The following is a 10,448-nucleotide window of genomic DNA, read 5'->3' as shown; positions in this document are numbered from 1 at the left end:
GTCCAGTTCCAGTGCGGTCAAGAAATATCTGAATATACAAGGCTTAGTCTTTGAAGTTTCCAGTATTTGCAGGTGGCAAAAAGCACAGACAGCTGTTTAATAGGCATTATTGTAGCGGTACAGTAGGAGATGTTTTTTATTGCTCAAAAACAGAAAGTACTGGACTTCAGGAATAATGGGTGACGAAGTAAGATACCGGAGTGAAACCTGTTTCAGTCCACCAATAATCAGGAGCAAAAACGCACAGGACAAAAAGCAAAGATACAGTGGAGTGGCTGAAAAATAAGAAGATGAATATCTCAAATTGAATAATATCTTCATCCTAAGGAAATACACTATATGGACAAAAGTACTGGGACACCTGGCCAGTATTACTAGAGGAACTTTAATAACATCTCATTCTAAATCCATAGGCATCACTATGGAGTTGGTCCCCCTTTGCAGCTATAACAGCTGCCACTCTTCTGGGAAGACTTTCCACAAGATTATGGAGTGTGTCTGTGGGAATTTTTCCCAATTCATCCAGAAAGCACGTCTTTATGCACCTTAGTATGCATATCAAGACATTTTGGACAATTGTATGTTTCCAGCTTCGTGGGTACAGTTTAGGGAAGGCCCTTTTCTGTTCCAGCATGACTGCACCAGTGTACAGGGCAAAGCCCATAAAGAGTTTGATGTGGAGGAACTTGACTTGCCCACACAGAGCCCTGACCTCAACCGCATCTAATACCTTTGGGATGAATTAGAATGGAGATTGTGAGCTAGACCTTCATGTCCAACATCAGTGCCTGACCTTACTAATGCTCTTCCATATGAATGGAGAAAAAATCCCACAGACACACTCCAGTTATAGCTGCAAAGGGGGAAGCAACCCCATATTGATGCCTATGGATTTATAATAGGATGTCAGATGTCATGGGATGTCACAAATTTCCTATAGGTGTAATGGCTTGGTGTCCCAGTACAGTCCCAGTGTCCATATAGTGTATAGGGTGCCAAGTGTCTAGCGCTCATTTTCGTTCAAAAACATTATTTAATGACAAAATCATGTAATGTCTTGCTGTCTTTTGTCCACTTTTTTTGTCTCTTTTGTGCACAGAAATCAAAAAACAAAATATCATTTGTGCGCAGAATTGATATCAGCACCTTTTGTCAACTGAAGGAAGTCATTTTGTGGACAAAATCCATTTCGTGAATGATACATAGTCATTTCGTGGACAAAATGCATTTCGTGAATTAAAGAAAGTCATTTTGTGGACAAAAATTCTGGTTCCCCCCCTGAACACTTGGTGGACAGGGGCGAGTAACTATACCTTTATCAGCAGTTTGCCACACCAGCGATTCTACGAGGACAGTCGAGACTCCTTGAGCTAATCCATTCATATTAATATTCACCATTTTATTGTTGCCTTTTACACGCAGGATACCCAGTGTGTCTTATCTGAACTATTTAGGACAGTGTTATTCAGGGTAAACTGACTTTGTAACATAGCCTACAATTAACGGGAATCAGCACCAAGATCTTTCATTGGTTTTGCTTAAGAATATAAATAATGTAATGAAAAAATACTGACACTAATGAGTACAGTATATAAATCAGTAAAAGTATGAGCCCAGGAGTTTTTTATATTTTTATTACATTTAAATGCAAGTGTAATTACACGTGTCTGCAAAATCAAAGCCGCTGCCCCTTCTGGTCATTAGAAGGTACTACTCCCTCCACAGGCGTGCGCCTACCTAAGCAAAAGACGAAAGGCATTTTGTGATTCAGAAAAAGACAAAATACATTTCATGGTGCCTTTTGTGACCCAGCAAAAGACGAAATGCATTTCTTGGTGTCTTTCGTGATTTTTGCAAAAGACAAAATCCATTTCGTGATTCCACAGAATCAATTTTCCACAAAATGATTGTGTATCATTCATGAAATGAATTTCGTCCATGAAATGACTTTCTTTAATTCACAAAATGCTGATATCAAATCCGTGAACAAAATGAAACGTTCCTTTTGATTTCGCACGTAAGAAAGTGAAATCTTTATGCTTTCTTGGACAAAATTCAGCAAGGCGTTACTTGATTTCATCATTAAATAATGCTTTTTGTGGCACAGAATGTATTTTGTGCGCAAAAAAAGAACGTTTGACACTTGGCGCCCCATACTTTCTGTTATTGCTGTTAAATATTGTATCAAGGTGTTCAGCAAAGATTGTACAGGCTCCCCTCTCTGTTATTCTGTTAAATATTGTATCCAGGTGTTCAGTATTATATCTAGGAGTTCAACAACTTTCTGCCAGTGTTGTTAAATATTGAGTTTTTAAATTCCAGTAAATGCCAGGGAGAAATGTTCTTGAGCAATTTTAATAAAATCCATCCATCTCTCAACTGTTTATGCTGTACAGGGTTGGAGGCAACCATAGGGCACAATGCTGGGGGACACCCTGGGCAGGAGGTCAGTCCCTTACAAGGCACGCCCCCCCCGGGGAATCATACCTTATTAGTAACTCAGCGATGCCAGTTAGCCTAACTGCATGTCCTTGGACTGTGGCAGGAAGCTGCTGCACCCAAACCGAACCTGAGGAACATGCAGATCCTGCAAAAACTACAAACTGAGGAAATGTGGAATTCAAACCCCTATCCCTGGCAGTTTGAGGTGTTAGTGCTGAAAACTGTGCCAGCTACAGTTTAAGTAAAAAATGTACATGTATTATTTTGTAACTCTGCTAGCCTAAGAAGGTGTTCTCTCAGTCTACTAGAGCTTTGAAACTACAGTAATATTTTTCACTAAATCTTAAATGCCAAAATCTGCATCAGTCAAAATACCAAGACATGGATACAAAGGAAATGTTTGGGATTTGAAATAAATGAAGAAGACCATGAGGGAAATTGACTAAGAATGAATGCAGACATTATCCGAATGTGTAGTAACACAAAGTCCCTGCGTTTCCAAATCAGCATCATGGCTTTGCATCCCTATTGCGCTCTCAAACAGGATTAGGGGTGTTCATACAAGCCATTACTATGGTGAAGTAGAGGCTTGCGGTAAACAGTAACCACAGATGACGTGTAATTAGTGCAGAGGGACCATATAATGATGGGTCATGGATTCGGGTTAGGGTTAATGTCACCATGTGCATTTATGGATGTCATCAGTCAAGTCATATTGGGATTACTGCACTCAAACGTGACCATGGAAACAGAACTTTTAAAAAATGCGGAGATTGTCCGCATTTTACACTACAGAATGGTGTAAATCTGACTGACAGCATTCATGGGCAGATCTATGAATCGTATTTTACTTAACGCCAACTATAGGCCTAAAATGGTAATAAAATACAAATACTGCAATCTTCACAGTAAATGGCATTAGCAAAGATCACTGAATCGAAAACCTCACAACAAGCTTCATTGCCTGCATTGAACAAACTTGAAACAAACGGGAGTTTTTAAAATGCAGTGCCGATTATGCTGCCCGGTCCATGTGATTAGGACTGGTCTCATGAACAATCTTTTTATTAGACGGTGAACATGAGAGAGACACATACCATACAAACAAACGCCGGAATTCTTAGTCTGTTTCCGTGATTTACATTTACGTTTTCTGATGTCAGTGGTTCTGCTAAAGGTTGAGAGGATCCCCTCCTATCTACAGACAAACTTCACTTCCAACCCCTATGGATGTCATATTCCATGGGGTATTACAGTTGTATTTTTATATTTTTAAAGGATCTTATTATCATACCAAGTTTAAATTCATGCTTCATCTCTAACCAGAAAACAAATCCTGTACTGTCTTTTTTTCTTCTTTTCTCCATGGGTTACTGACTCAACTTTGGCTGTAACAAAATTTTGTATTCAGTGTATCTGGGAAGCTTAACAGGAAGACTGTTGGGATTCGTGGGAAATGTGGGCCAAATGAATACATGAACATGAGAGTAAATGCAATACGATGCACAGAATTACAGATAGAGTGCGGTCCATGGTTAAAAAAGCTTTGACCCTGTGCTCCACCTTCAGTTGACGTGGGCTATGAAAAACAGTGCGAATAATTGATTGTGGCCATTAGCATAGCATTAGCTTGTCAGCGATCACCTATTTCCCATGGATGATGATGTGACACATGTCCATATAAGCCATTCAAGATGGTAAGTATACCTACACTGAAATCACACATTCAGACAATCAAAACCATATTACCTGAAGTAATGTGCCAGCACTTATGTCAATGCCCTATGGCTTTAGCAGTGACGTGAAAAAGAGGAAGGTGGAATGTGAAAATAAAGAATATTCGGTAACACGTTTCTTAAACCTGTCATCTATAATGCATTATAGATACTGTAGTGCTGGGAGTACCGTGGAGCAACGCGGCATATTGGACCTTGTGCATAGTTCTTAGTAATTACCATGTATCATAATGTCTTGTGCTGTACCATAGTGTCACATGTAATGTTCAGTGTTAATAGTGGTATATTGTGTGTGTATGTGTGTGTGTGTGTGTGTGAATGCCCACCTTGCAGGTTAGGAGTAAGCGGGGCGACGGGCACGGTGGGCAGTGTCGGTGCTTTGTGAGTGTGAAATAAATGCCACCTAGCAGACAAATCCCATCATTTCCTTTCACTTTTTACGCTTTCCACGCCATGGCTAGATGGTATGCTACAATACTGTTGTGAACTTCATTGATATTTTCTGATTTTGTTGTTGTGATTATTCTCTTTCTTCTCCATTACTGGTGGGTTTTCCGTCAGTTCGATATGGTGTGCAAGTGGGGGGGAAAAGTGCTCTAATTTGTGCATTACGACTGATTTTAAATAAAGCTGAGTAAAGAAGAACTTCATCTTTTGGAGATGCCTTCATAATGCATTGAATGGTGGGTATTAGAACTAATAAAGCATTACAGAATTTCTATTGAGAGTCATAAGGCATTATAGTGATGATTATAATTCTTCATATGTTCCAATGAAGCTCTCATCTATAATGCACTATAGGAAGATGGTAGCGCAGGAGGTAGTGCTATTGTTCGGCAACCAAAGGGTTGCCGGTTTGAGCCCTGGTTACTTCTGACCCCATCAAAGTGTCCTTGAGCAAGACACTGAACCCCGAATTGCTCCTGGGGAGCAGGTTGGCGCTTTGCATGGCAGCCTCCACCATGGGTGAGTGGATGGGTGAATGTGAGGCATGTATTGTAAAGCGCTTTAAGTACTCGTAGGAGTAGAAAATCGCTATATAAATGCAGTCCATTGATGATGCATTATAATGTTCAGTATAAGCATTAAGAATGCTTTGTACTGCCTTATAAAGGTATCTATAGTGCATTATAGATGAGAGCTTCATAATCCATAATAAACATGGCTATTGTTACGTCGAAGCAGGCAGGTGAACAGGAAGACAGGCGAGCAGAGCCAAGCGGATGGGTAAGCGGGTTTTATTCGATGGACCGGAAGCACACTGGGTAACACGAGCACTAGACACTACGCAACAATACAATGACTGACCTCCCGAACACTGACTGAGACTCGGACTAAATACACAGGACAAGTCAAAAGGAACAGGAAACAAGTGATGACAATCAGGGATTAACGCGAGGTAACGAGGTGGGTGTGGCACACACGAGGATCGGACGGAGCTGGGCGTGACAGCTATAATGTATTATGCCTTTTTATTAATATTTAAAGCCACGATTATAGTGGTTTATGAATGTATTATAATGTGTCATGCATTTGTTCATATATTCTTTAGACATGGCATTCATAGAAAATGATACTGAAAATTCAGATTGCTTTTGGAAAGTTAAGGTGTTTTACTTCTGTTATTTTTAAATTATCTTTGAAAGCAATGATGCAATGATGCATTCCTGCACAGGAAATGGTGCATCGATCCCATGTACTTATATACAAGTGATGTCAAGTGATTTCACCCTGCAGATACTGTTTAGGGTAAAAGCTCATGACGCTTTTCAGTGGGCTTCTGCTAATATCATTACACCACATAAACCTGTCTGATCCGTAACCTCCTTAGGAATTCTGACATATTTCATAAGTTCACACCACGTCAGTTTCGACTAATTATTTCTAAATATATAGCAGCAGCTCTTCTGAAACATATGCTGTAGTCATTAGGTTTTGATCCTGTGTGTAATCAGCTTATTTAATTGTAACATATTTCTGTTACACTGGGAGATTTAGAAGACCAAAACACTGTTAATAGCAATTAATGACGTTGTCAGTTTATAATTGTCATTAATTTTCCAGTGATGAGTTCTGTGAACAGTGGCATGTTTCCCATTAAGGCATATTCCTGTCGAGGCACACACCTCTTAGCTGTGCCTCTCATGTTCTAGTTATAGTTTCCAGAACTTTCTATATGCTTTGCTTTACATAAGCTAAGCTGCCTATTAACAGCAGTCACACTTTAGGAGAGCTCGTCATCTTCATCCAGAACTCCTGGCATCTGAGGGTAACAGACGAGTGTCTGTCTTCTGTCTTTCCATTACATTTGTTTGCGTTGATCCCATGACAAAGAGGTCTCATGATGATTGGTCACAGAGAAGACCCCAGGCTGCCTCACTCATTTCCCCATTGCCAAGAAAAACGCACCCATGCATGCTATTTTTCTATATATCCACAGATACAAGGGAGACCTGGACTTAATGTATTAGTCAAACAATAACGGAAATTTAAAAATATGACTTTAACAGGTTCAGTAAAAGTCACATTTTTAATATCCTGAAATGCACTCAACTTGAAATGTATTGCTGTAATGTTTATTGTAATGCCTAATTGACTTAGCAATGAATTGCAGTTTCTTCTTATTAACATTTATGTTTCTTTTTCAGATATCTCAGTTCTTCCAGATCCGTGTTGATCTAGGCGTGAGCTGCATGACAATTTAAAAAAGGAGAACTCATGCATACTGTATATACAATAATGAATACTTCAGGGGTAATCTCACCTAGGACATATAATCTTATCATCACCATAGGTGCATAGTTCAGGTCCAGAGAATACAAATCAAGACCAAGATTTTGTTTCAACCAACTAGTTGAGTAGTCTGTGACTGTGACTCTTTATACTCAACTGGTTGGTTCAACCAAAATCTTGGTCTGGATTTTAACTCTCTGGACTTGAACTATCCACCTCTGATCATCACAAATAAACCCTTACAGTATGTAGATTTCATTGATTTTAACTGTCCATTCATGTAGCCTTTAATATTTAGGGGCAAATACTGAAAGTATACATGCTTAATCTGGCCAAATACAGGCCCACAGCTATGTGTGTTGGCTGCATGTTCCACACTCCTGCACATAGGTTTCTGCTAAGTAATTCCGTTTGCTACCATGCTCTGGGCAAATTGGTGCTGCTACCTCGTAATCAGCATGCGTCTTGGTAGGAGAAACGATGGCATGGACTGACTATGGTGTCTTCATGCAGTCTGTTCTGTATCATAAAACCACATCCCAGTGATTCTAGCAGTGTCCTCTTTGGGCCCAATGGAATATCACATGCTCTGTGTTGTATCTGCGTTGGTGCAGGCTAGAAGAGCGACAATGGAAATGAAAGATCGTCTGTTTGCATAGTGATCAACTTCAACAGCATAATTGACATGTGCTGATTACAGATCTGAGAACAATCGGAGACTTAGGAGGTGGGAGTTAGCAAAGCAGACTTAAGCAGAGTATAGTCTTAAGGCAACGGTTTAGTAGATGCTGTGGTTTGGGTCTGATGTCAGCTCATAGTTGCTGTTATTTTGCTCCAGGTCTGTCTCATTATCACAGGTCAATCTGTGTGCACTGCCAGAGGAAGACTATCTTTGGACAGACCATGTTGGCTCCGGGTATATCTGTCTGTTGCTGAGTGTGACAGATTCCCAGCAGGAGGACAGACGTTATTGCACGTATGTTACACAGTCACGTGAAATACATGTCACCAAATGTGGATGCACCTTTTTTTGGTACTATCTTCTATATGTAAATCATACAGATTTTTCAGAAAGGTTGAGCTGAACTAGTTGTTTATTAGTAGCTTTGTGCAAGGAGTGCAAATGCATATAATTCATGTTCAGGTGCATAATTCCCGTGTCATTAATTCATCACGGAGAAACACTCATATTATTCAGCTCATCTTTAAAAGTCTCAGAGAGAGATGAGTTCTGTAGAGCAGGACAAAATGATTTCGGTTTCACATGATAGGACTACTGATCACCTTAATGAGTCATGAGATAGTTAAGAACTGATTTCAAATGGGAAGTTTAACAAATATCCACAGACATCCAAGCTACTACAATTCAGATTCTTCGCTTCTCTAGTAAAGGTTGCTTTACATTTATACTTTATTCAGGAAAAAAATGTTTGGATGTTAAGTCCAGATGGATTTCATCTCTGTTTGTAGATAGACTGGGAAAAAATTGCTCTAATAATAGATTCTAAGCAAGATATTTTTGCAAGGATAGGTTATGATAACTGGACAGTTCTCGAAGGCAGTATCTTTGGCCTTCTGAATAATCATGTCACCGGGAAAATTATTATTTCATCTCCGACCATCCGTTCCACCCAAGTGTGCTGGAGATTTATTGATGCCTGCCTGCCCACATGAGCGCTGCTTTGGGTTTCCCGGCGCTGGCTGCGTTACTCATTGTTGTACCTTAAATAACCCAGGGGCCGGGGGTTTAGTCTGCTTTAAAAACCTCCTTGGCATGGCACTGATTTACCGCACTGACTGCCTCTGTCCCCATGGGCTGCAGAGACTGAGGGCTGTCCATTTTGCGTGCTCGAGTTTTATTGATTAAGGTCCCCCTGTCCCCTTCTGGCACCTTATCCGCCACTGTACCAATTTTGCAGAAAGCAGATTAATGTCTTAGACTAGCACTTCGATTTATAGTTGCATGCAGTACATCTGACGGTGGATAACACTCTGCAGGTGATGCTGTTGCCCTTGGAAAGTTCTAGTATCCCTCAGCAAATGTGTGAGGAAGTGATTTGAGTGAGATTGACTTCCCTTTAACGGGCATCATTATTCCAATAACCTGCATGGCTCCCCAGATTGACAGCTGGGGTGCCGGGGATATGATCCTCACCTTCTTTAACAAGCCAGAGCCGGGACATGTATGTGGCCAGACATCTGCTGACTACCATGTGTAAACACAGTGGGAAGAGTACTGCGGTGCGCGAAAGCCACTGCTAGGGGGGTAATACACCCCCAGCCACCTTGAGGAGAGTCTTGGGTTAGACAGCCAGAAAAAGGAGACCCCCTGATTGATCATCTCCATCTGAACTTCTATCTTAATCTTAAAAGACACACTTTAGACGATGCTGATACATTGAGGAAAAGGGACCCTATTATGCTAATTTTCACTGTTCATAATTGTATTTTTGGGGTCTACTGGAGTAGATGTACATGTTCCTAAAACACATTCTTTTTCTCATTCTGTACATCTCTATTCACTCTGTCTGAAACTCTCTGTTAGAGCTTTAAGCCCCACCCCTGATGACCCCAGTGGGCTCTGATTGGTTAGCTTGCCCAATTGGTCAGCATGCCTGATTGGGCAGCTTGCCCTACACGTTCCACCCTTGCCTTGTCCTCAGACAGATCCTTGCAGCAGGTAGCCAATAAGGATTGTGTTTTACGAGGTGACCTCACCATGGCACGGAAGTAAGGGCTGGAATTCCAATGAGGCGTTTCTGGAAGATTAGGGAAGACTGGGTTCTGTGGTGAGAGTTATTCCCTTTGATGTGAACTTTGGGCCAAAAGACCTTGCAGAACGTTTACATGCACGTAAAGCTGTATAACACACTAAAGGAAAGGGAAATACCGGAAATACATAATAGGGCCTTAAATAACATGTCTGGGCTGGCGTGTGGCTTTGATGGTTAGGACTCTGTGCCTATGATCAGAAGGTTGCTGATTCAGATCTCATATCTGGCATAGTGATTTCACCACTGGGCCCTTGAGCAAGGCCATCAACTCCCAGGACTGACCAGCCCGCTTTCTCAATCGTACATTGTGTTTGATAAAAACTTCTGCCAAATAAATGCATGTAAATATCTTTAAAATCCATTGTGCAGCGCGGCGGTTATCAGGTGTTGCTGCCTTAGCTGACACACCTGTGGTCCTTGTCATGGTTACCGGCTTGCAGCCCCAGTTCGGGATCCCGCCGGTTGGTTATTTACATGAGCGCCGCTAGCACTCCGTCCCCCCGGCGGCCCCCAGCATTACTGCTGCTCTCCAGCCACATACACGCAGTTATCCTGCTCCCAGGGAGGCAGCTTCCCGTCCCCACCGGCCGGTGCCTCCCTCATTACCAGGCTAATTCAGACCCCAGGACACCTGGTGTGCCCTGGATATACACGTCGCTTGCAAAAGCATGACCTTGATCACGGCGGCTCCCCGCCATGCCGCTATACCTACATGAGTTCGGTATCCTGGACCACAAAGATGGGCCTTCTTCCAATCCCTCAT

General features: G+C 41.5%; 1 pseudogene; it reads left to right on the top strand.

The window, feature by feature from the left end:
* Positions 1 to 2,420: 2,420 nt before the first annotated feature.
* LOC140581221 (uncharacterized) overlaps positions 2,421 to 10,448 on the top strand; it is a 28,181-nt pseudogene continuing 20,153 nt past the window's right edge.

The sequence above is a fragment of the Paramormyrops kingsleyae genome, chromosome 19, assembly GCF_048594095.1.
Source record: "Paramormyrops kingsleyae isolate MSU_618 chromosome 19, PKINGS_0.4, whole genome shotgun sequence".
In the NCBI taxonomy this organism is placed as follows: Eukaryota; Metazoa; Chordata; class Actinopteri; order Osteoglossiformes; family Mormyridae; genus Paramormyrops; species Paramormyrops kingsleyae.
This window is presented reverse-complemented; position numbering and strand designations above follow the sequence as displayed.